General features: G+C 38.2%; 1 long non-coding RNA gene across 1 annotated transcript in view; it reads right to left on the minus strand.

The window, feature by feature from the left end:
- Window positions 1-230: 230 nt before the first annotated feature.
- Window positions 231-23,338, minus strand: part of LOC116661316 — a 63,383-nt gene continuing 40,275 nt past the window's right edge. The window contains exons 2-3 of the long non-coding RNA XR_004317191.1: window positions 20,225-20,296; window positions 231-300 (exon numbers count right to left, since the gene is read on the minus strand). This is a non-coding gene — a long non-coding RNA (uncharacterized LOC116661316). The remainder of the gene's footprint in view (window positions 301-20,224; window positions 20,297-23,338) is intronic.

Below are 23,338 nucleotides of genomic sequence, written 5' to 3' on the forward strand. Positions count from 1 at the left end.
ATAACCTGGGGAAAACTCTGTTTAGATAACCGTTGATTCACTCTTTAAGAAAACCGAGTAAGTGTTAAAACTTTAAATCTCTATGTCTTGTTTGAGTTCAAGGAGGAAAATTGGGCACACACCATGGCCAACCATATTCCCTGAGAAAACACTGTAATATAACATAGAAAAAAATTTTAATAAAATAATGGAGGATAAAAACTTACCACAGAGTATGTTGTGTTCAGAGCTTCAGAGAAGGAGAATGCTGATCCGCCCTTGATAACACAAGACAGACTTTAGGTTCAGAGTTGAAAGGTCCTATGGAGGGAAAAAGTTATAAATGAGGCTAAAAACAGAGAATTAATTGAAGATTTCTTTATCCATCAGGCACCAGCATTTATCCCCAGACTAAAAAGGGGGACAGAGAGTTTCCTATAGATAGAAAAGTGGTAGAAGATGTCAGAAGGAAACAAAGGATTCAAGTGAGAATATTGGTCCCCCAGAGTAGTTGCCTGTCTTCTGGAATTTGAGAAGGCTTTATTCTGCCAGTAAATTATTTTGCCTGCTTATTCTAAAGTGAAGCCTTCTAAAGGACACATCTCACCTGACTCCACTCCACTTCACGTAGAACTGCCAGTTATGGGAAAGATACTTTGGGAAAATTAATTGTCTTACATAAACAACAGGGGAGGAAACCCACACCATCTATATATTGTCTTTCTTAAAATATGAGTGAGTAAAACAAGGCATATTAAGGGACTCAGTAGCAGTAGCATGGGAGAAAAAGAATATATAAGATTCTTAGAGAAAAAGAATGGAGAAAGTAGAGAAGTAGAAGAAAAAGAATTAAAGAAATAATAGAAGACACTTTCCGAGAGGAAATATAGTGACAAGTCTACAGTTTGAACTTGAATACGGTGTCCACCATATTAAATGATAAAATGCCACACTTAGACACATCCTTGAGAAATTTGAATACCTCAATGAGAAAGAGAAAGTCCTAAAAACTTATGGAGACAATAATAAGTAACTACAAAGGAAGATATATATATACACACACACACACACACACACACACACACACACATATACATACACACACACATATATATGTAAAATAAATGCAAATATAGAATATAAAGCTATATATATATAATATATATGTAAAATAAAATGATGCACATATAGAATAATATGTGATCAAAGTATAACAAATATTGAGAATAGGAATGAAAGAAGTCAACAGGCAGTGATCCAAATATAATGGCTTTACCAGAAGGCAGCCAATGGATACGTTATAAAGTTGAGAAATTAAGAAATGTAAAGAAATAGTAACCAGAGATATGAAGATAATCAACAGAAAACCTAAAAATGAAAATGATTGACAGTGCCTCTAAGGACTGGACCTAGGGATGGCTGTGGACGGTATGCCTCCCCAGCCTATTTCTTGCAATGTTCATCTATTAATTCAATAAAACTCTTTTTCCAAATTAAAAAATTTTAAATTTTAAATGACTAAACTTTGCTTAGTCAAAAAAGAGAACTGTCAAGACAATGTAATTCTGGACCAGTCCTTCTGCTGGAGAAGAGGCTTGTAGCTACTATTTTGTGAGCACCTACTTTGTATAAGATGAGATGCTAAGCATTTTATTTTCCTTGTTTCTAAAGTTCAAAACCAGGTAGAAAGGGTGATGCTCATTTCACAGATGTGGAAACTGAGCTTCAGGGAACTTAAGTAATAAAGGTTTGAGGTAACAAAGTGGTGGAGTGGTAGGGCAGAACCTATGTCAAAGCCCCCAGATTAAAAGCCAAACGAGAGCAGTCACATTAGATGGTCCCTCAAGGTAGAGTTCAAATCTGACATTCTCTGATTCCACAAGCAGAACGAAAACAAATTCCATTCACTTTTCCATGTCAAGCTAAAAATCCACCCAGACACCCAAAAGAATGCAGGTCACCAGATAAGGTTCCATTTCCAGCGGTTGTGTGTAGGGTCCAAAAGTGTCATTATCTAGCAAGGGGCTCAAATTTTCCCTTGCTGGCCCCTCCTACACCTGGTGTGTCTGCATCACATTTCTCTATACTGTATTCAGCTAACGTTTTCGTGCATCTACAACATTTCTGCATACACAAATATTACAGTGTTACAGGATAACAGTAAATCCAACCAAAAAAAAAAAAATCTCTTTATCAAAGCTTAGTTTATGTTTATTTTAAGAGTGTTCAAAAATCCACTCCGTGCGGTTAGGTTTTACAGCTCTTGAAAACAAGCTCCAAATTTACAGCTATTTCATAACATTCCTATCAGCATATAAGAGCTTCTTTCACAGCTGGCACAGAGTGTCCTTTCTTCTGTCTCTTCTAAATCGGTAGGAAGCTCCTTAGATCTCCTTTAGCGAACATTTTCTCTCCTGGCAGTGGGGAGTCACAAAGGGGATGCTATTGATCTGGCGCCGGAGTGAAAATTTCCCCACGATGAGATAGCTAACATAAGTACAACTTCAGGCAGGAAACCAATGATTGTATTAATTATTGCTGGTCGTGTCATTATTAAAAAAAAAATACTCAGGCTAAAAGGAAAAACACAGAATGCGAGTGTCTGAGTGTGTGCGTGTGTGTGTGTAAGAATGAGAGAGAGGAAGAGAAAAGAGAAAGGGAACAAGAGATGAGAATGAATGCCATCCTGCAGACACCCCACCAGCACTCACCAGAGGAAATCAAGTTACCGCCAGTTTGGCTGGGGTTCAGCGCCATCTGCATAGTATTTAAAAGTGAGAGCCAAGCTCTGAGCTATTTTATTGGAGTTAGTAAGGAAGCTCTCCAATCTATATCTGAAACTCAAGCATTCCAGCTTCTGAGCATCACTAAAAAGAGCTGACGGAGGTCAAGGAGCTTAAAAACAGCAAGAGGAGCCGCTTTGCAGTCGGTCCATATAGAACTAGGAATCCATCGCCTGAGCATTTCAGAAGACCATGTTGTCTCTCGTGAATGATGGGAAAATCCTGAGGCGGCTCTTGGGGGAAAATGTCTGAGAGAAAGTATGATAATAGCACTCGTAGATAAAATACACAGAAGGCTCACTTGGAGCCAGGCACTGTGGTAAGGTTCTAACATTCACTAATTCATTCCAACCTCATAGTAACCCGGTGTGGTTAAGAATTATTATCATCCCTAGGTTACAGAGGAGGGATCTCCCACGACCAAGTCCCTAAGATAAGAATTCTCTTCCTAATGTTAGTTTTCAATTTTTGCTCTCTCAAAATCCAGTACTTGTTTTTGTGCCCAAGTGACTCAGAGGTAAGTAAGCAAATGTGATTCTTTGTTTCTTGCAGTATCCATGAAGCATTTAAGAGAAACAGATTTGATAGATTAGTAAGACTTATCTTGACATACAGTTCATGGTAATAATAGCTAACCTTTATAGAGCCCTTTCTACTGCCAAGCTCTGCTTTTCACATAATAAGTTAACCCCTACAATAAACCTGTAAGGTAGGTACTATTATGATACCCATTTTCAAATGAAGAAACTGAGGCATAAAATGTTAGGTAACCTGCCCAAGATCACAAAGCCAGCAAGGAGCTGAGACAGGACCGAGGACAAGCCAATTGGCTTTTGAGTCCCAGCTGTGATTCTGGTGTCTATTACTGCCCTCAAAAATTAGTGGCTAAAACCAACAATTTCTTATTATTTCTGTCAAGACAACTGGGCTCAGAGAGCATTCTCACTTGGGGTCCCTCAAGCAGTTATAATCAGATGGCAGCTGGGGCTGGAGTCACATGAAGACATAACTGGGCTGGACATCCGAAATGGCTTTTCACTCACAAGTTTGGCACCTCCACAGGGATGTCTAGAATCACTGGGGAGTGGCTGTCCTTCTTTCTCTGTATCTACGGTCCTTCCAGCGTGGGTAGCTCGTGCTTCCTCACAGCATCATGGTCTCAAGATAGTCAGATTTCTTACCTGGCAGCTGGCTTCCCCCTCTGTGAGAAATCCAAGAAATCCAAGAAGAAGCTGGAAAGTTTCTATTTACCTAACCTTGAAGGTCATTCAGCATCACTTCCCTCCATTCTGTTGGTCAAAAGCAAGTCACAGGGTCCACCCAGATTCCAGGGGAGGAGATTACACAGAGTGTAAATACTGGGGAGTGTGATTCACAGGGGGGACCCCTCTTTGGAGACCAGCACCACAGCTCTTAGCTACAATGATTTGCTGCTTATACTGTAAACTACAGAGCTAAAGACTTGAGCCCAGTTTGAACAAGGCACAACAATGCGGCTGAAAATAAGTACACAGGAAATCCTTTCCAAAATTATTGTCTTTTTCTACTAGAGAAATCTGTAGAGGTGGCACTGAGTTGCCTCAAGATGATACCAGTGAGAGGATTTCCAAAAATGTCTGGAAAGATTCTAAGCCTCATTAAGTAAGATAAAAATGAGCATTTTTCTTATTCTTTCACTCTTTGGAACTAAGTTTAAAGTCTCCTTAGAAGGCAGGCATCTTCCTGATTGAGTTCTCATCCTAGCTCTGCTGCTAATTAGCCTTGACTAACTTCTCAGCAAGTTTCCTCTTCCTTTAGAAGCAATTATTAATGTTCTCCATCACAGAATTGATGGAAAGATCAAATAACATTATGTACATGAAAGTGTGTTGAAAACTAAAAAAGCAGAGCACTTCTCACTATTGGGTCTTGCTATTGGTGGATAATTGGTTTGATGTATGTCTCCTCTACCAGGCTGCTAGCTTCACGACATGGGGGACTGTCTTGTGCACTGTACCATCTTTATTGCCTAGTACAGTGCTGAACTCACGGTTAAGAAGGTCAGAGGCTTTGTCATCCAAGTAGGAACACCTTCAAGAGTGAAAGGGGACATTTTTTGCTGGAGAGGGTGTGGAGAAAAGGGAACCATCCTACACTGTTGGTGCAGCCACTATGGAAAACAGTATGGAGATTCCTTAAAAAACTAAAAATAGATATCATATGATCCAGAAATCCCACTCCTGGGCATATGTCTGAACAAGACAGAAACTCTAATTCAAAAAGATACACACATCCCAATGTTCATAGTGGCCCTATATACAACAGCCAAGACATGGAAGCAGCCTAAATGGCCATCAACGGATGACTGGATAAAGCAGATGTGGTACATATACACAATGGAATGGAACTCAGCCCTAAAAAAGAATGAAATAATGCCATTTGCGGCAACATAGATGGACCTAGGGATTATCATACTAAGTGAAGTAAGCCAGACAAAGAAAGACAAATATCATATGATATCACTTACTTGTGGAATCTAAAATAAACAACACAAATGAATTTATTTACAAAACAGAAATAGATTCACAGACATAGAAAGCAATCTTATGGTTACCAAAGGGGAAAAGAGGGGGGAGGTATAATTAGAAGTTTGGGATTAACAGATACACACTACTATATATAAAATAGATAAACAGCGAGAACCTACTGTATACCAAAGGGAACTATATTCAATACCTTGTAATAACCTGTAATGGAAAAGAATCTGAAAAAGAATATGTGTGTGTGTGTATGTGTGTGTATAACTGAATCATTTTGCTGTATACCAGAAACTAGCACAACATTGTGAATCAACTATGCTTCAATAAAAATAAAAGAGTGAAAGGGGACATTTTTAATAATTATGCTCTAGACCAACAGATGTAAAATGGACCTATGGTTATCCTATCCTAGTAAATACTGAATAAACATTTCTTCAATATAAATATTATTTATATTATTTATTTTTATATTTATTTTTGTTCCTTTCTCATTATGAATCTTGTAATTCTCTCTGAATGCATACTTCCTTCCCTGTCATCCAATGTTATCTTTATTTTCGAAGTCAGAATTCAAATTATATCCCATCTCTAATGGCAAATTAACTCTTCCATTAATGGACTACCACTATCCTGAATGTCAAACCACCTCCTAGGTACTAAGAGTTACACTTGATTAATTCCAAATATGACTGTTTGGTTCCTGATACCTAGCAAACTCTGTCTTAGCTGGGCGAGGCAGTAGTGACCAAGACAAGCAAAATCTTTGTCGTCAACATTCTTGTGCAGTTAGGCAGATGACAAACAGACAGATATTACAATCTCAGATTGTGGTGAGTGTTGTGAAGGATATGAAATAGAAGGATATGAAATAGTCAGAAACTCGGCAGTCAGTGATGTCACGGGTTTCAGAAAAGACAAGTCTAGAGAAAGGAGACGTTGAACCTAAAATCTGAATGAATAAAAGACCCAGGCACAAGAAGGGCTGGGGAAAGTGCTCGAAACAGAGACGGTAGCAAATACTGAGGGCAGGTGAGCTTGACAGCACACTGAGGAACGGCGAGGTCATGTAGCCAGGGCAGGGTGATCGAGGAGGAGAGTTGTGCAGCTGTGGGTGGAGAGCACTGGCTTTGAAGAAGGACAGACCCGCGTTAGAATGCTGGCTCTCCTTACCCCAGTGTGAAGCGTCCTGTGCACAGTAGGTGCCACATACATGGGAGATGCTATAGAGTTATAAAATCACCTTGAGTTTCCTAAATAAATGGTCTTAAAATAATGCACAAAGAGCTATATTTGTAACCTATTAACCCAAAGAATAGACACAAAAATCAAAACTAGTGTCATCTTTAAGCTATTATTTTCTGCTTTGTTTTTACATTTCTCCGATGGTCATTGAAAATTCACATATGGGGTCGATCTGAATAGAGATTGGGCCGAATAAAGATTGGAATAAGTCACTTCTTGTTTCTGGAAACTCCTCTGGCATCCCAGACCTGGTGCCCTTTACCTATGTCCAAATCCCCTTTCCTCAGTGCCCCTTACACATCACTGTTACTTCTCCAACTAATATAACTCGTACTCAGGCACCAGGTTTCCTATCCTCTCTGTAACCCTCACCACGTCCTACTCTGCATCTTTCATAGCGCTGTTATCTAAAGAAATCTCAAGCTCGTCAGTCCATGCTGAAAGGGATTAAGTTTTCTAGTTAGAACTTGGCCTTTCTGTGCTTGTCCTGAGCTGCACCTGTTGTGCAGATGCCAATCCGGCTGCTTTCCACTGAAATGGACAGTGTATGAAGTCCTTTGCACAGCTCTGCAGGTGCATTAATTATAGACTACCTGAATGCATCTAGAACACTTGGCAGTAGCAAGATGGTAGTTAATGTTCTGTTGAACAATGTTTCCAATGGTGTGTATTGTGCAGAATTATAAGAGACAGTCAGTTAATAGCTTAGTATAATCCAGGAATCATTGGATCGCCCCAATTGCATCCCTCCTCAATTTTGCTGCAAAACAAATCTTTTTCTTTGACAATAATTCTTCAAAATTGATAATAGATATCAGCCTTGGAACAAGGTAGGAGAAAGTTATATTTACTGCCATGAAAATAATTTCTAGTCAGGGAAGTTCATTAGCATGACTAAAATGTTGGCTGTTGAATGGATATGCCCTAGTTCTTCTCTGAAGCCAGGAATCCCAAAGGCATTTTCTTACTTTGATTTCAATTGTGGAAAAACTCAGTACTGCCAAAGATTGCACTTTTTTTAAAAAAGAGATGAATCTGAGTGGATTTTTCACCAAATGCAGAAGACAAGGAAGCAATTTGAATGACCTGTGGTGGAAATTAAAAAGCGCTCATGTGGAAGAATCAGCAGGTGGATCTATCATTTGAAAAAGAATGAACGTAATTAAATCATCCTTTATTTTAGTTGGTCCAAGGAAAACCCACTAAGATCAAACCAGTTTGCCAGCTTATCAGGCACACAAAGGTAGTCAGAATTATCTTAGCTTCCTGGAAGCTCAGGGTAAGGGAACAGACTAACCAAAATAGAAAGACTGACCAGGTACACGCCCCACCAACACACTCTCAGAGAACATCTCCTCTACCAAGAGGACGGCCCATTTCCCTAGACTTATTTTTATTTAGCTAAGAAGGGGTTTTTGAGAGGAATTTCTTGACTCATGGAGGACGATGCAGGTGACGGCAGGTCCCGGGGGATTTCTTAGTAGATGGAAAAGAATTACTCTGTTGGAACTCACCAGTTCCAGAGGAAGTGAGTTTTCAGTTATTTGATTTCATTCATCTTGTAATAATATCAAGGAAGGCTCTACAAACGTTTTTTTATTGGCTAAGTTTTAGCAGCATCTTCAGTTGCCTCATTGGACCATGAGGCACTAATGAAAACAGCCACACTGAGTGTGAGAAAGGATAAAGTGGAGAAAACAAGAAAGGAATTCTTTGGGAAGGGAAACAAGCAGATGTGTGCAAATACTTGTATTTTAATACTCGCTGTAAAGTAGGTCTTTTCTTGTTCTTCTGTGTTTACCACTTCCAGAGGACACAGCCTGAGCCTCATGGAAAAAAAAAAAAAAAAAAAGGCTGCCTTTTATCTCCCTCCATGACTTTATTTACAATCCCATCACCGTAAACTGGGGAAAATGTGATTTAAATCGCATAATGGTATTTCATTTCCCTCTGGAATCTTGGACTCACGAATACAAGAAAAGTATTTTTCTTAAAGTCAAATTTCCGATGTTTCCATTGAAAACTCCAATCCTCTTCTCTAATCCTTAGCACCTAGACTGCGTCCCAGCCCCCATCTCATTCTCACTGAGTTCCATGTGCACAGACTCCAATAGGATATCGCCACTGAGGCATCTCTTTAGCACTGAAATTTACGCTGAATTCATACCCTCTTTGGTTTTCCCATCGCGGCACAATTAACCTCCAGATTCTCACACTTCTACTCTCAGAATCACTTTGGAGATAATGCTCCTCTTCTTCATTGATAATTCAGTTCCACTTTTTGCAGTAAATATGTGTTGGACACTAATAACTGCATGAGATATAAAGTTAAATAAAAGAACAGTCCTACCTTCAAGAGACTCAGAGTATGGTGTGAAACAGAGACACATAAACAAGTGACAACAACACAAGTTGGACCCAGATCAGCTCAAGCGTAGACGTGCCGAGTGAGATGACTGAGGAGTAGAGTTTCAACAGGCAGAATGTGAGGAAAAGCATTCGAAGCAACTGTGACAACATGAGCTCAAGCAAAGCACGAGAAGCTAGCGAGGAGTTTCAAGGAAACGAAAGTGATCTGTACGTGGAGGGGAGGGTGGGATGCAGTCAGAGCGGAGGCTGGACAGTGCATCCATGTCCTCTGTCTATCAGCACAGATCACCGACAGCGATCTTTCCTCTACCCTGCATCCTTTTAACCCATTTTCTCTTGTTCCTGTTGCCAGGGAAGATTTTTCAGCTAGTTGATTTCTTCATGTTGGTCTGTTTAACGAGGTTCTAAATCCCGCAGGAAAGAAACCATGTATTCTATGTTTTGTGTGTACTCCAAATAAAAGCAGGTATTGTACACAAAAATCACTTCTTGGTGATTCTAGGTTGCACAGGGCACACTCCCCCAGTGCCCTTGTTCTTATTGGCAATTTTCTTCACATATGAAGACTCCATTGGAGAAGTCAGCATCCTTGGGAAGTACCACTAGTGACCAAGGTTGGGCAAGGGGAGGAACCCCACTTTTGTTAAATAGAAGGAGGCCTGGAAGACCATAACATTCATGATTCCCTGATTATTAGGAAATGGGGGAACTCTTAAGATGCTCTGAAATTCCTACTGCCTCTTTCAGCAACTGTCTCAGACTAGAAACAATGGATTAGAAAGTCCAATTTCAAGATCTACTGAAAATCATCAGCCTGAGACACTTTATTCTTTTTTTATCTCCTCCTACAACAATATTTCACAGTTCAAGTTTTGTCTTTGCTTGTCCTTTTTACAATCTTTTTCACAATTTTAAAGTATGTAACATGCATTCTGTGGAAAGGGAAAAAAAAGACAGGATAGCACCAGATTTACTCTGACCTTTTTAAGGTTCCAAATTTAGTTAGTTAGCCATTTCTATCCTCCTAGATTTTCAGAAGCTCATGTGTTAGAGAGAACTAAAAATGGCAAACCCCTCCAAATTACCAGCATTTAAAAGGTTAAACAGTTTATTTTTATCCTACTAGCAGGGAACTAAAGCTCGGATGTGTTCAGGCTTGCTATGACAAAGATTACAGCAAGGAACTAGAAATTATCTATGCTTAACCCTTTCCACTTAGGATCCTCAAATCTCCCTCTGGGGATTTTCTTCCCAAATCTAGCTAACTGTTAAACTGTGGCTCTCAGAATGGGTCACCAGGCAGCCCAGTTGCTCTCCTTCTTCCCCTGTGTTGATCATCTCTGTCCTCGGGAGTCCAGAATGCTAGATTCAAAGCCCCCTGAATGTGGAACTCTCACTGCAACAGACAGACTTCCCCCTCTGGGCTGCCTCAGGGAGCGTATGATTCTTCTATGTAGGGCAGGTTTCCTGCAAATGAACTTTCTGGTTCAGGCTAATGGATTGCTTTCTCTCTGACCAGAAATAACTATTTTCAAGGATATCAAGTGAAGCAAGAGCCAGTGTCCCACACCTTTCATGTAAAGAGGTACCGTGGCATAAAAAAGCAGTCGGGAACTTCAGAAGTAAATACTTAACCATTTGTAAGGTATATGTTTCCTCTCTCATTCTCTCTCTTCAAAGATTATCTGTGACAATTACTCTTCTAAGTCCATCACACATGAACTTAGAAAGTGAGAATTCCCAGCTGTAGACGGTGGATGCTTTGTCTTATCACCTGCGAATTAGGCTTGTGTGAGGTGCTCAAGAGAAATGGGGTCACCAAGAATCAGGCTCAGCAAAGGAAGGACACATCCAGCTCCTTAACAGCTTTGATCCTTTCTTCTCCTCCTCCAGACAACTCTCAATTTTCTACCAAAATAGCCATGGCTTGTCTTTTCTTGCTCATTTCAAAACCTGCTTTGAAAACACAGAAATGGGTGGCAGAATTTTCAAGCAGGAGAAGAGTGAACTACCCACTCTCACAAAACAAAGAAAGCCTGCTGGGCTGTTTGAAAAAAAAAAACATGAAAGAATTAAAAAGGGAGTTTTTTTGTTTCTGATTGCGAGAACGCTTGGTTTGGACTTTGGAGGTAGAGTTTGGGCTTTTGTGATGTGGGCTCTGAGAGTCATCCTGGTAAGGATATTTAGGAGGTGTGGTTAAAATGCAGGTCTTAGATAAAAAAATTTACTTATGCAAAAGTGATTCTCTCTGGGGTCCTAAAACTACACCTCTATGCTCAGAAAACGAAAATGGAAGTGATAATAAGGTGTTACATTCCTTGAATATATCAGCCTTACAAACCCCCTGCTAGCCTAGGTTTTTAAAAATGTATTTGCTCTCTTCAAGGGATTTCCCTGCATAATATAAAAGTTCTCCTCTTTGGCTATCTTTAGAGCACGGGGATGATCAGAACTTTATGCAGAGCTAATTTCTCAATTCAGCATGTAAGGTGAAAATTACATAGTCAAAATCACCCTTTTCATCCCTCAAATTATTCATAAAGCAGAGTATACATATTTTTGTATATACAACATTCTACAGTAATTTTTATTCATGCTAAATCATGGGAACTTCAATGCTGGATTAATGGAAGGAATAAAAGGAAAGTCTATGAAATCTACACAGCTCTCTGGGCATTCAAAATAAGAAACATAGGGAAAGATAGAGAATTGTGAATCTTTCATTTGTTTGCATGATTTGTCCTATTCTCTGTTAATATTAGCCTCTGTAACCTTAATACATGTGCACAGAATGTTTTTGGCATTAAACAAAGTTAGTAGAGTCAAATCACACCCCAAAATATGCATATGCAGGCTTGACGGGACTCCTCTGTCATCAGTTATGATTCTACAATCCTAATCATTTTATCAAATGTGTTCGCATCCATTATGTTATCTGACCCTCATTAGGTAGCAGGGACAAGTGTGAGCATTCTCAGTTGTACATGAGGAAAAGGTGACCCGGAGTTTAAGCTGCTCATTCAAGGTCACTCTGCTCATTAGGGGCAGAACCGGGAATGCAAATCAGATCATCTCATTCCCAGTGTAGCAGCTCTTCCAAAGGATCCGCCCATTCAGAAGGCAGCTGACACAGAAACTTAGTGTAACCGTCCTTTGAGGGGCTCTGGGGATGGGAAAAATGAAAAGAGGAAGGAAGAAAAAGCAAAACCTGTGTGGTCACCCACTTTGAGGCCCATCTTTGGGAGGACAATGAGATTTGTGAAGGAACAAGACAGAAGTAGTTTTAAAAGCTATGGATGGTTTCTGAGAATTCAGAAAAGAAAATTTGGGAAAAGAGGAAACAAGAACCTAGTAACGTGGGAACGCCTGGACATTCAGTTACCTGGAAAGACTTACCCTGACACTAACCATGGTAGAATTAGGAATTTTGCACCAACTCTTGAATACTTCAAAAGTATATCAAGGAAGAAGAGGAAAAAGGAGAATGAAAATAAAGAGGGAATAAGGAGAATGAAGAACAGAAAAAAAATACAGCAATATGTCCTCAATAGTCATTTCCTCAGATTCTAGAGTCTGCTCAGAGTCCATTTATACACAAACACAATAATCATCCACATTTATGTTTTAGGAAGCACGGAGGAAGGGGAACTCTACTTTTGAATTATTGAATAAATACAATAAAAATTGACATCGTGAACTAAGCAGCCAAGGGGTTCATGTAAAATAGGATGGTTCTGCCATAAAACTAGCAAAGGAAAAGACTGCTCTTCACTATTGAGGAAATCCTTTAAGAGTTTAATATTCTACTTTAATCTAATGAGAAAACAATCAATGCTGGCAGTAACCAAAGGATTTTTTTTCTCCATGTTGGGATTACCTAGTCCATTTCCAAGAATTAGTGGCAGATATTTATTCTCATTCTCAGTCCCATAGTAAAATGGAAAAATTAGTTGGACCCCCAAAAGTCTTGAAATAAAGACACAATGATTTTTTTGACGAAAAACATAAGATAATTATTTTATCACCCAAATAAGCAAACGTATTCTAATCAGTATTAACCTGGAGTTGAGGGGATCCAGCGAACCTCACAAGTAAATGTTAACCATTTCTCTTTGCAAGGAGGTGAAGAACGTGTTAACTTTATGAGAGTGCGAGGATTCCTGATGATTGACAGCTTGGAGGGAAGAAAACACGGATGGGAATGCTGCGAACAATGGAGGGGAGTACAGGAATTAGGAAGAGGGGGTAAGGCAGGGAATTCTTAGAGAGAAGTGGCCAGTAAATATTCAACACTTAAAAGAAGTTAAAGACTTTCTTAAGAATTTTTAAATATTTGAAGAATGGAATTCCCTAATATCAATTTGTTATCTTTTAAATTACTTCTGTGATTTAAAGTTCTTTACTCTCTCCCCATTCCAGTGTGTATGTGTGTAAATTAGGTGGGAATTAACCTAAAGTCTATTATTTCTATCAGTGTGTGGTCTGGAAGAGTTTTTGGTTGCAGCCAATGAGTTGAGTTTCTCATCTCAGCTTTCCAAGTGTATAATAAAGGAAACAGACACCCAGAGGCAGTAACTAGCACTCATTCCTTCATTTAATCAGGATATATTAATTGAATACCCATATGTACTTGCTCTATTCTAGGCAAGCAGGATAAAAATGTGGACAAAAACACAAATTCCCTTTTTCATGGAGGTTAGAATCTAGTGGGTAAGAAAGATAATAAATCAAGATACAAAATATTATCAGGTAATACTAAGATAAAGAAAGTACTTTGAAAGAAAAACAGAGATAAATGACATATTATGCATCATAGAACAATGATCAGTATTTCTACTGACTTCTCAAGTCAGAAGATAATAGAACAACATCTCTAAAGTGCTAAAACAGTCATTTCAGAATTCTTCATCACAAAAATATCCTTAAAAAATGAGGGTGACTAGTCTGAGAAGGCTACATGGTGTATGATTCCAACTATATTACATTATGGAACAGGCAAAGCTTGGAGACAATACAAATATCAGTGTTCACTAGGGGCTGGGGAAGAGGGAAGGGATAAATAGGCAGAGCACAGAGGATTTTTAGGACAGAGAAAATATTCTGTAGGACACCATAATGATGGGTATCTGTCATTATACATTTGTTCAAACCCACTGAATGTACAAGACTAAGACTGAACCCATAGGTGAATATGGACTTTGGGTATTTATGATATGTCAATGTAAGTTAATCCTAGATTTAAAAAAAATAGTAGTACCATTCTGGTGACTAACGTTGACAATGGGAGAGACTATGCATATGTGGGGGCAGAGGGCATATGGGCAATCTCTGTACCTTCCTCTCATTTTAATATAAAATACAAAACTGTTCTTAAAATTGAAGTCTTTTTAGAAGATGAATAGGACTTGGTCTGGAATACCAAATGTGAGATCATTTTAATGACAAAGTTGTGAAATCTGGACTCTAGTCCTGATGTTATAGGACCCAAAATTCCATGGGGAAATAGAGAGTTGCCAAAACACAAAGGCAGTGCTAAAAAAAAAAAAGAAGAAGAAGAACATTTCCTGTTTATACTCTGAATGGTTTTTTAAACCATTCAATAAACATATTACATATTTTTTAAATAAGGTTGAAATAGAAAATTTTTCAGATAAAAGAAAACTGAGAGAATTCATTGCCAGGAGACCTGCACTGAAAGAAGTTCTTCAAGCTGAAGGGAAATGATACTGGATATAAAGTCAAATCTGCATAAAGGACTGAAGAACATCAAAAATAACAATTCAGTATGTAAATAAGAGATTTTGTTACTTATTTCCTTCCTGAAATTTTCTTAAATGACAACTGACCATTTTAAACAAAACTATGGTGATAAAATTCAGAAAACAGTAGTTATTTAACGGGAGGAGTAGTGGTGCAAATGTTCTATATCTTGAGCTATGTGGGATTATATGAGTTCGTTTGTAAATTAAAAGTCATCAAACTTCAAAATAGGATATACATTCTTTTCAAGTGCACATGGAACATTTTCTAGGGTTGATCAAGTACTTCATCATGTGCTAGGATTGATCACAAAAGAAGCCTCAACAATTTTAAGAAGATAGAAATTATCTCAAGCATCTTTACTGACCACTATGCTATGAAACTAGGAATCAACTACAGAGAAAAAAAGGAGAAAAAAAAGGAAAGCATGGAGGTTAAACAACATGCTATTAAAAAACCAGTGGGTCAATGATGAAATCAAAGTTGAAATTAAAAAATACTTTGAGACAAATGAAAATGAAAACACAACCACACAAAATTTATGGGATGTAGCAAAGGCAGTGCTAACAGGGAAGTTTATAGCAATACAGGCCTTCCTCAAAAAAGAAGAACAATCTCAAATAAACAATCTAACCCATCAGCTAAAAGAATTAGAAAAAAAGAGCAAAAAACCCCAAAAGGCAGCAGAAGGAAGGAAATAATAAAGATCACGGAGGAAATAAATAAAACAGAGATTTAAAAACAATAGAAAAATCCATCAAACCAAAAGCTGGTTTTTTGAAAAAGTAAATAAAATCGACAAACCTCTGGCCAAACTCACAAAGAAGAAAAAAGAGAGAGCACAAATAAGCAAAATAAGAAAGGAAAATGGAGAAATTACAACAAATAACATGGACATACAGAATATCATACAAGAATATTATGAAAAACTATATGGAACCAAAATGGATAACCTAGAGGAGATGGAAACATACAGTCCACCAAGACTGAACCAAGAAGACACTGACCACTTGAACAAACCAATCACTAAAAATGAAATCGAATTAGTAATAAAAAACCTCCCTACAAGAAAGGGGAACCCTCCTACACTACTGGTGGGAATGCAGTTTGGTGCAGCCACTGTGGAAAACAGTATGGAGATTCCTCAAAAGACTAGGAATAGACTCACCGTATGACCCAAGAATCCCGCTCCTGGGCATATATCCAGAAGGAACCCTACTTCAGTATGACACCTGCACCCCAATGTTCATAGCAGCACTATTTACAATAGCTAAGACATGGAGACAGCCTAAATGTCCATCAACAAATGACTGGATAAAGAAGATGCGGTATATTATACAATGGAATACTACTCAGCCATAAAAACCAACAACATAACGCCATTTGCAGCAACATGGATGCTCCTGGAGAATGTCATTCTAAGTGAAGTAAGCCAGAAAGAGAAAGAAAAACACCATATGAGATCGCTCGTATGTGGAATCTAAAAAAAAACAAAACATAAGTACAAAACAGGAACAGACTCATAGACATGGAATACAAACTGGTGGTTGCCGAGGGGGTGGGGGATGGGAAGGGACAGACTGGGATTTTTAAAATGCAGAATAGATAAACAAGATTATACTGTATAGCACAGGGAAATATATACAAGATTTTATGGTAGCTCACAGGGAAAAAATGTGACAATGAATATATATATATGTTCATGTATAACTGAAAAATTGTGCTCTACACTGGAATTTGACACAACATTGCAAAATGACTGTAACTCAATAAAAAATGTTAAAAAGAAAAAAAATAAACAAAACTATGGTGATGAAAGTCAGAAAACAGTAGTTATTTAACCAGAGGGGTAGTGGTGCAAATGTTCTATATCTTGAGCTATGTGGGATTATATGAGTTCATATGTAAATTAAAAGTCATCAAACTCTCGCAAGTCATATTTCATTTTACTGTATGGAACTCTACTCGATAAAGTAGTGTTAGAAGGAATAAAACATAAGTGCACAGATAGGTATAAAGTCAAGTGATATAAAAAGATAACAGGAAATAATAAAAGAAAGTAGTGTAGCTACATTAATATTCAGTCTTAATAATCTTTAAGGATAATTATCATAGATAAAAGTTGTGGTTTATAATAAAAAAAGTTTAATATACCAAAAAGATTTTTAAATGTAGCCTCAAAATCAACAAAACTAGAAGAAAAAAAAAATAAAAATCTACCTTCATAGCAGGACATTTCAGCACATCTTTCCCAGGAATTGATAGATCAAACGGGGGGGGGGGGGGGGGAATCAGTAAGGTTATATAAAATTTGAACAGTAAAGCTAATAAGTTTGATCTAATGAACATGTATCGACTATTCAACCCAACAATTGGAGGTGTACATTCTTTTCAGGCACAAAGGGTACATTTGCAAAGATTGACCATGTGTCAGCCCATAATTACAGCAAGCCTCAAACGATTCCATTTATCTCAATGTAATTAAATTAAAAAGTCAGTAATCAAAACAATATTAGTTAAGAAATCCCTAAAAATGTCCTACTAAACTAGGTGTTGGTCAAGGAAGGAACGATCATGCGTGTAAAAGTGGGAGTTTTGCTATCAATTAGAGCAGAGAGATGGTGTGGTTGTTGGAAAAGAATACGGAGTTCACGGAGGTCTTGGTTTTACCACGGGGGGATATAAGAGTGTGCATGTGTAATAATGGGGAACTTTTTTAGTTTCCTGGGATCACAGAAAAGTGACTCCAGCTTATCTTCACTATATTTTAAGAAGCAAGGTTGTCATATATGACATCGAACAATGAAGTTTTAAGCTACTTTGTGAATTTTATCTAATTTGATTTTCAAAACAGCCTTAATAAATTAGACACTTAAGTTCACTGAGAGTGATGGCCATGATTACTGCCATATTCCTGGCTCTACAGGCTTAATAATCATGTGTCCCATGAATTAATACCCAACGTAAGGAATAAGAGATGAGAGCAAGAATGGTCACAGAACTTTTCTGAGGTCCAAGAGGCAAAAATAAATGGAGTCACTTTAGGTCTTGGTCTTCTGACTTCTAGACCAATTCCTTTTCCATAGACCCATGCTACCCTGGGATAACATGAGACTGACATGGAGGCAGGGAATTATCCTAGAGGAATCAGCTAATCCTCCTATGCTATCGCTATGTCCTTCTTCCACAGTTAAGCTAAAGGAAAGAACAAGACATATGAAAGATTGGGGGAGATGGGGAGGGGACGACTCAACAGATGACCCCAATATGTCATATCCTAGAGTGCTGGCTTCCAAAACTGTTTGACTGTGACTCACTGATAACATATACATTGTCTTAATCTCTCAAATTATTATAACACATACCACAGACTGGGCGGTTTTGACAATGGACATTTATCTCTTGGCTAGGAAGTCCAAGTTCAAGATGACAGCAGATTCAGAGAACCCAACTTCCTGGCTTGTAGACAGCTGCCTTCTCACTGTGTCCTCACAGATCTAAGAGAGATCATCTCTCTCATGTCTCTTTTTATAAAGGGACTAATGTCTATTCATGAGGGCTCCACCTTCATGACCTAATGTACTCCCCCCCAAAGCCCCACCTCCTATATCATCACTCTGCTGACTAGGGCTTCAGCACATGAACTGTGGGAGCAGGGTGGACAGACATTCAGTCTATAACATATGTATTGCACCACAACCCAGCATTTATACACACGCGTGCGTGCACACACACACATGCACACACATACACACACACATGCACAATGATACAAAAGTTTCATGAAGCAATACTACCCTTACCTATGGGTACTTTCTCTTACTTGTGAGATATAAACACTGATATTTCCTATCATATTCCAACATTTCTATTTTATCTTATTTTTTAAAATGCTAGTAGCAGCTAATTTCACAACCTTAGTGCGTAGCAATCTAAAGTTTGAAAAATACTACCTTTGAATGACTTAATTCTTGCCATTCTCTCTTGTTTCCCACGTGGAAGGCAGTGATCTCAATAGCTTTTGCAGTAGGCTCTGGGATAGCTTATTGTCACCATCACAGAAATGCAGCCACCCCACATGTACAAAATGCTTTAAAGTCTTCTGAATGCTGACCTCTGCTTTCTTGCCATGCAACAAGTACCCGAGCCCAATGATTTAAGCGGAGAAATGCATTAACCACATTTATAGCTTAGGGAACTAAGGTTAAAAGACGTTAGACAACTTGACCAAGGTCACAGTCAACTAGCAGCACACCGATCACTGGTCACCGCTTGTTCTGCCTCCAGATCTCAACTGTGCCTCTGTCACTGAAAACCAAAATGTACGATAAGAACTGAATTCAACCCCATTTCTGGGAGACCCAGAATAAAGGAAGCAGGTGGGATAACAAAGTAAAAAGGATCCTGGTTGGAAATCAAAGGAGAGGGAAGAGACATATAAGAGGCGAAGTAAATGCTAATATTCTATGGACAAAGGGCTAACATAAATACATATGCATATGGATATGGATACATACAAAGTAGGACAGCTTATCATTAAGATCATTTGAAACAATAAGTGCCTATCTTGTTACCTCGTTTATGTTGGACTAGCATTCACACTTAAAACTGATGTCTTTGTTCTAATTATCAAATTAATAGAGCTCCGGTTTTCAACAATAAAAAATGAAAAGAAGAAAAAGCTATTCAAAAATTCCTGCCTTTAAAAAAATCATGCCTTCATTCTCCTTGGCACCGTGAGAAATATTCCCTCAGGAAATTAAAAACCATCCACCGTCGTGTGCCTATCTCACCGCGGTGTTGCAATTACAGAAGCACTGAAGATTAGAAGACAAAGGCTTAACTGTTTTTAGAGGCAAATTTATTTCCTGTAAGACCATAGGTTATCTCCTGTATTTATATACACCTTACACATCCTAGGTAAAACAGATGGTGATAACAAGATAAACCTATATTTAAAGTGAATAATAGCAGAAAGTTAACAAGCACTAGTTCCAGATAAAAAAACAAAGAGCACATGTGTTTTCCTTACACCACTGTCTAATGTGGTTGGAAAACTCACACACAACAGTGCTCCACCCTAGGAAATTTCTTTGTTGCCAGTCTTGGCAAAGAATCTTCTCTCTACGATTTATCAAATATAAAGTTGGACCACTCCTAGCAAGGATAAACTACCCTGGAAATGCAATAATACCGATCATAAAGTTGCTTCAGGGAAGGTTTCAGACTGCTTTATTGGAAGCCAATAGATGGGTCAGAACTTGGAAGCTACCTTGAAAAACTCTTGCATTAACAACTTTCGGAAACACTTTCAAGGTGATTTAAGGACAGTCTTTTGGAGTTGATTTTAAACAATGAAAACCAGGTTTAGTGTCTCCATATGGAAAACCAAAGATTTAACGGGAAAAGCACTTAACTTTGTTATGTTACAGGAGTTCTCCTGCATAGCGTCTGTATTATTTTTAACGACTCTCTTTGTACACTCTTGCCCTGTGTTTACCCTACAGTTCCCTTTTGTTTCCTTGTCAACACACTGACTCCAGACAAGCGGATTCTACTATTTTAGCTTACTCATTGGCTCTTAGATTGTTCATTGAGAAGATCACGTCACATCTCACCACAGCTGTTGGCAACATGTCTTGCCTGAAATAAACAAACAGATTTTATTTCTTCAATATAGAGTTCAGCTAATTTATTTTACCAGTGAACTCAAACGTCCCTTTAAAAATCTGAAACGTTTTGAATTTAAGATACACTAGTATGCCAGTCCCTAATGTCTTTTTCTAGGATAAGAAAGCAACGTGAATAGCCTTAATACTATTCCACATATAAGCTAGATTTTTGAAAGTAACGAATACTCTGCATTCTACTTTCAATGAGGGTTCCCACTGTAAAAACTGTGACACCAAGTGGAAACCTTGAAACGCTTTCATTTTCAGTCCAAGGGCTTGGAGTCAGGCTCCCAGCCTCTGTTTTAAGAGTGACTACAGTGCACTCCCCTGTTACCTGATTGGCTCAAAGCTGGGCACATGACGTAACAAGGCCAATCAGAGGGATTATTGCTGGAACTAAGAACAGGGCGTTGTCTTCTCTCTCTCCACTACCCCTCCCAACCCCTTTTCTTATTCCTGAGCTAAAAAGGTACTAAAGAGCAAATAAAAGTAATCCTAGAACAGGTACCATCTTCACCAATGCATACAGAGAGCCTGTCTGAGAAGGATGCCAACGTGGAAAGAAGCAAAGTCAAGGATGGAAAGAGTGGTGCCCCAGTGATGTCATTTCACCACCTGCATTCTGCTGGGCTTGAGAGAGAGATAGACGTTGAGTTCCACTTTTACATGCTCTGGGTTTCTGCCACCTGCAAGCCAGAGTGACTCGGGCAAGCATTGCAGATGGCAAGAAAGGGTGAAGCATTGCCCTTCATGCTATACCCTATTGACAGAAAGTTACTTAAGGTGAACATGTAAACTTTCTCTCTCTGGGCCCAGCATCCCGTGATGCTCTTTGCTCTGCCCTGGGCCTCCTCTCAGCCCACTGTGCTCCTCCAGGTCTCTGTGCTCCAACCTCGCCTTCCCGAAGTCCAAGCCTGCTCACAAGTAGAGCTGATAGCAATCATTCCCATCTTAGTATAAACATCTTCACTTAAGAACCCTCTTAGGAATATCTGCACATTAAGATTGATTTCCAGTTGCAGAATAATGGAAGTTGTATTTGAGTTTTTCATGTTATCCTATTTTCTTTCTGCGACCACCACTCAGTCTCGAGGGCTTGAAATCGTTAACATTTCACTCTTCTCTACTGCATCTTCTCCAATCAGCCTAATATCAAGTCCTGGTTTTTAAAAGTTCTTTTGCATTATTTTAACATTAGTCCCTTTATAATACTCAATTCCTTATCATTTTAGCCCTATCTAATTTCCACTGACTCCTATCTAACTGGTCTCCCTGCTGGGCCCTTCTAATCCATTCTCTTGTCAAAATAATACTTTCCAATCACCATTTTTATTTCATCATGTTAACAGTGATTTCATGTTCTCAGTTACACGGGCCTAAAAACTAGGATGACGCATCCATTCCTCTTTCCTCATTCTTCATATTAAGCTGGTCACCAAGTCCTGTCAAGTCTACCTCCATAGTCATCTCTAAATATCCTCCTTGGGGATAAAATATGAGGACATAGTTTAAAAAAAAAACAACATGATTCTTAATCTCATGAAATCATATTCAGCCTCATTAGTAATGGAAATAGCCAAACAACTACTTCATACCTACTAGGATGGCTATTCTTTAAAAAAAAAAAAAAAAGAAGAAGATAATAAGTATTGACAAGGATGTGGAAAAATTGGAACTATCATACACTACTAGTAGAAATGTAAAATGATGCAGCTGCTATGGGAAACAGTTTGGCAGTTTCTCAAAAAGTTAAACATAAAATTACCATATGATTCAGTTATTCCATTCCCAAGTACATACCCAAAAGAATTGAAAACAGGGACTTAAATGGATAGTTTTGCATGAGAGTACATTGCAGCATTATTCACAATAGCTTAAAAGTGGAAAACACCCAAGTGTCCATCAACAGATGAATGGATAAACAAAATGTTAACCTACATACAATGGAATATTATTCAGCTATAAAAGGAATGATGGTCTAATAGATGCTACAACATGAATGAACTTTGAAAACATTAGGCTAAATAAAATAAGCCAGTCACAAGAGGACAAATATTGTATGATTCCACTTCTATGAAATATCTAGAATAGGCATTTGTAGACAGAAAGTACATTATAGGCTACCAAGAATGAGGGGGAGCCATTGAGGGGTTATTGCTTACTGGTTGCAGAGTTTCCACTTGGGGTGATGGAAAAGATTTGGAAACAGTGGCAGTGGTTTCACAACACTGAATAAAATTAATGCCATGGAATACACACTTAAACTAGTTAAAATGGCAGAGTTTATATTATATATTATCACAATAAAAATTTTAATAACACTATGATACTTCTCTGTTAGGCAAAGATCGAACATTTTGATGCTGTATTATTGTCATTGAGGCTATATGGAAATTGGTAGTCATACAATGCCGGGAGGGAGGTAAAAATGATATAATCCCTACAGAGGAGAATTTGGGAATATCTAGAAAAATTATGTATGTCTCCTCTACCTTTTAACTCAGCAATTCTACTTTTAGGTATCTATCTTAAAGATACACTGCAAAATTACAAAATGACATATGGCCAAGATCTTTCATGTCAGTGCTGTTTGTAACAGCAAAAGGTTGGAAACAAGAGGGGAATGAAGATGACAGAGTTTCCAATTTTTTTTAAGACTTTAGTTTTATAGAGCAGTTTAAGGTTTGAAGCAAAACTGAAAGTAAGAAATCTATTAAAGTTACACATATAAATGAGGATACTACATGGCCCTATATATCTATATATAAATTTTCTTTCAATTTTATGTATAAGTCCCCTGCCCCAACACATACAGAGCCTCCCCCATTGTCAGCATTCTCCACCAGAGTGGTACATTTGTTTCAATTGATGAACCTGAAATGACACATCATGATCACACAAAGTCCATAGTTTACATAAGAGTTCACTCTTGTTTTACAAATGTATAATGATATTTACCCATCATTATAGTATCATACAGAGCATTTTCACTGCCTTAAAAATCTTCTGTGCT

This window comes from Camelus ferus, chromosome 34 (genome assembly GCF_009834535.1).
Source record: "Camelus ferus isolate YT-003-E chromosome 34, BCGSAC_Cfer_1.0, whole genome shotgun sequence".
Lineage (NCBI taxonomy): Eukaryota > Metazoa > Chordata > Mammalia > Artiodactyla > Camelidae > Camelus > Camelus ferus.